Here is a 4,572-nt window from a genome sequence, read left to right as displayed (position 1 = left end):
TGCACAACCGGGGCCCTGCTCCCCCCCGCCACAGTTTGGTTAAAAAGCAAATATTGCTCCTACGTCCCAGGCAAAGCGGAGCGTTACCGCAGAGCCGCCGATCACCAAGCGGTTTTTGCTTGTGCAAGTGGTTGTGGCGTGTTGAAAAAAACCCTTGTTGCCACATACAAATGTGGTTAGCCAGCACAGGCCAAAAAAAGAATTAATAAAGATCTGAGGCCTAAGGGAGAATTTAAGGACAGTTCATCAGCTCTGGGAGCTCCAGGGAGATTGTTTCTCACAGCAATTAGCAGACAAGACATTGATGGTGCCAGACTGATTTAAAGCGTTAGAGCTTTGGAGGTGATGGGTGTCGGGCTGGGTCAGACCAGAGGTTTATGCTTCTGGTCCGACCACAGAGAGGCAGGCAGAGGCGCGGGCAGAGGGGGACACGCTTCCCAGGTCCAGGTCAGAATCACCTGTCATATCAGTTGGCTAATCTACCTTTTTTTTTTTTTTCCTTTTTGCAGGAATTTTATACAAATTGCATTGTGCGAAGTACGAGGTGGGGGGACGACGTGCTCCCAGCCATGAGGTCCTAACCCAAACACCAGCCTTCACCTGGCGTTTTTAATGATAACCCGATGGCAAGCTCAGGGCTGTGACTCAAGCAAATGCATCATGAAAAAATCAAGTATCGGGAAGTTTAGGTAAAGGCCAGTTCATTAACCCTTTGAAGGCTGTAACGTCTTGAACTGTAGTCTGTCATTTGTCTTAGTCATAGCCACATGACTGGTTTTTAATACCATTTGGCGAGGGTATTAATTTTTTTTTAAGAAGTGGCACCACACGTGGCTTTACTCCTTGTTTCTTCTTGGTGAGCTGCACGTGGTGAATCTTTATAGCTGGTATTTCAGGGTTTCTTTAAGAGGAGGAAATTAATCTACAGCTGTTAGGTGTATTAAAGTGATAATTAAGACATTCCACTGCATTATACAGCCTGTCTCCTAACAAAAGGGTGTTTTTTCAATCTTTTTCTTTTCATGTCGTATTTGAAAAGAAAGGTCTTCTTAATTATATATATTTTTTTTTAAATTCTTACTGACATTTTTTTTCCCCCAGGCTTTTCCCAGGTCTTTAGCTGCTGCCCTAACACCCTTCTCCCAGCGTTACAGCCCTCTCATGTGCCCCATAGCTGCCTGTTCCCTCTTAAATAGTTCACTGCCCTCTCCCTGCAGCCCTGGGATCGACTGGTTCCCCTCTGACCTCAGGGCCTTCAGCAAGACCTTGGTGAAACCCATCAGAGAAGCCCCATCAGTAAAGTGTGGGGCAAATGCCATGTTGGTCCATCTGAAAACAAAGAAACAGTGCCAAGAGCAGAAATCTGCAAATGCCAAGTAGAAACCGTTTTGTTATGGATTGGCTGAAATACGGAAGTTGTGAAGAGAAGGGGAAAAGGTGAATTGCCCTTCCTGTACTGGTGAAGAGAAGGGGAAAAGGTGAATCGTCCTTCCTGTACTGGTTTTTAATGTTGGTTGTTTTGTTGTTTTTTTATCCAGCTCGCTGCTTTCCTTCTCTCTGGGGGTGGATGGAAAACTCCTCATCAGAAATTAAAAAATGTATATCTGTGCTGGGTTCATAGTCATGGGTTTGTTGAAGCTGCTTTAAAAAACAGTCCCACAGAAAGTTTAGTAAATCGGCAAGTAAATAGCTGTGTCCTTTCATAGAACAGTGTGGAAGATGACCGAAGTGTCTCGGTGTCCTCGAAAGAGGCAGCAGAACCCAGAGGCAGCTCCTGCTGTAGTCATCCCTGCAAAGCAGGGAAGGGACGGGAGGTGCCAGGGCTGGAGGAACTGATGGCCCTGGGCAAGGAGGCTTCTCTGACAGCTCCAAGCAAGGGCAGATAGTTACCAGTATGGCTTTTCTCAGTGGAGTGTTGACTGGGAAGATTAATGCACAATTACGGATTCCAGTTACGTTACTGTAAAGGTTAACACATACCAGCATGCCTCTAAAGGTGTTGGGTTGTTGAGCCTCTATCCTTGGAGACATTAAAAACTGCTGCACCCGGTCTTGAGCAACCTGATTTGAGCAGGGTATCGGACCAGATGTCCCTTCCAAAACTTGCTATCCTATGAGTCGGCCACTTTTGCCAATACATTTAGCTCATAACCACCAGATTCAAGATCACAGAAAAGCAGACCACATTAACAACTAACTACTGACCAGGTCAGTTAAAGAGAGATGATGAAACTATAGGAAGCTACTAGCAGAACCTGGAGGCAGGATGCAAGTTATAACCAGGGTGATGGGGGAAAAAACCAGCAGTGAAACTATTCCCAAGCAACACTTTTCCTTTATAAAGAGAGCCAAATACAAACTTGTTGCTGAAAAAAAAACCAAAACCAAAAAAGAAATAAAAGAGAAACAGCCTGCTGTTCCTAACATCTCCCTTTGGCTTTGAGACAGCCAATGCCAGGGATAGCAAGTGGATGTACTTAGCATCCAGAAAAGCTTCTAGAAAGGAATCTTGAGCAACCAGAGTGGACTCTGGGGCCAATAACCCAAAGGATACTTCCAATTTGGGAAGAACCTGAAACAAGAAAGTGTCCTAAGTATTTTTCTTTTGCTGGCTGCTAAGAGAGAAGCTGTGTTATTTTAGAAATCAGTGCAGAAGCTGTGACACCTGCCACACACCCAGGAAAATGGAAACTATAAGTTCGAGGGTGCCCTCCCGGCTGGAGTCCGTAAGCACAGATGTCTAAGGGATTAATACCGCTCCATGCGGCAGCGGCTCTCCTGCAGAATTACCAAGAAAAAGAGGCAACGAACTTCCCTCTCTAGAGCTGGCTTCCTCCTGCAAACCTCCACGCTGCTCCCTTTGAACCGGGCAGGAGTTTTGATGCTGAAGTACTTAAGTGACATTGGGTGAGCATCCTGCAAGCATTCGATTAGAGCAGTGCGGGGCTCATTAGATTGACTTGTTTTAACTCGCTTTCCAATGCAGGGAAAAAAGAGAAAATAATTAGAAGTAAAGTCTGTGTTTCCGTTTCAAACATTATGACACAGCATGGCTTTGGCAGTCTCTAACAGTGGCATAAATGAGCTGGGTAATGTGACCGAGTGTCTAGAAAAGCCTTATTCCAGAGAACAAGGATGGTAAATCACATGATGCCCCATGAGACGGGGTATTTTGCCAAATTACTGCTTCAGGGGAAGTGAGAACATTTTCAGTCACCAGGATGTTGCTTCATCAGTTTCAGGCATTCAGGGTTCCCACTGCCAAGAACATCCCCGTCTTCCCCACCTCCTACCTCACTATTTTAATTTTCAGTTGGTGATATCTACCAAAGGCTGGTGGTTACTTCTATTTGCTGTCAGAGGAGCCTATTTTTTCTCTTTAAAGGGCTTAAAAAATGGGGAAATGGGAAGGCTTCAGACTCATGGGGAAAAAGGAAGGCATCAGTGCCTTTTTTAACCAGCAGCAGACAATCCTGTAGAGTCAAACGCACACATCAAGAGCCAAATAGGAGTAAAACATCATCAAGACAACCCTTCAGTCTGTGTTGAGTTCAAACTATTGCTGACCCCCCCACCCTAATGTACAATACCCAGCTTTGTACCCCATGAGATGCAAGACCAAAACGTCAGTGAACTCAACAAAGAGATATTTTTTTTGGCATGGCAATATGACACAGAGCCTTTTGTGTTGTGCCTCTAGGACTGGTGTTCGAAACAGCTGGATGGGCCCCTGAGTTGTGGCTTTTTAATGTACTGGCGACCAGGTTGCATAGGTGACCTGAGTTTGTTCATCTCTGTCTAGCTATTAGCAAGTGTGCTGTCTCACAAAAACAGCTTGGTCCACCTCTGACAGTCAAATACCCAACACGTGCAATGGAGACAGCAAACAATGACCTCCTGTAACAAGCCAACGGCAGATCAACCTGCTTATCCTAACTGCAAAGTTTTAAAGACGTGATTTTGTCCTCCTTGCCTTGCACACAGCTTTGACATATAATTCATTATACGATTCAGTGCTGTTTAAGTATACTCATAACCATGATCTCTTAGGCCAGATCAACACTGGAGTACTATTTTATAGCAAATAATAGTTCTTATATATTAATGCAGCTAAAAAATGTGACTTTTTCCACCGGGGAGGATTTTTTTTATTGAAACTCTCCTATAAATATCATATTCTGTTTCTTCATGACTGTTCAAGCCTTGTTTTCCAGCTGCTACCTTCTATGAAATGAGGCTAATAACAGCACCAGTAACAGCTGGATGATTAATTCCTTAACAACTGTAAAATGCTATGGTATGAACAGAAGAGGATTTTGCTGTGTATTTTTCCTTGATGTTTCTAGGCTGAATAAATTCTTCCTTGAAAAGCAGCTGACTTCTGCTGCCTGAAAATTTTGTGTCCTTTCTCTCCCCTTCCCCCACCACTTTCATTAATTTCATAATGAAGCAGGGACTACTATGAAATTTCCTAATTTTAACCTTGAATAACAGAATTTGGGGTACAAGGAGCCTTCAGGCATACATTTTACAGGTCTTTCGAATGATAGTTTAAGCCGGATACGGCAAAAA

Source organism: Egretta garzetta, unplaced genomic scaffold (assembly GCF_000687185.1).
Source record: "Egretta garzetta isolate BGI_Z169 unplaced genomic scaffold, ASM68718v1 scaffold268, whole genome shotgun sequence".
Lineage (NCBI taxonomy): Eukaryota > Metazoa > Chordata > Aves > Pelecaniformes > Ardeidae > Egretta > Egretta garzetta.
Note: the sequence above shows the minus strand (reverse complement) of the source record.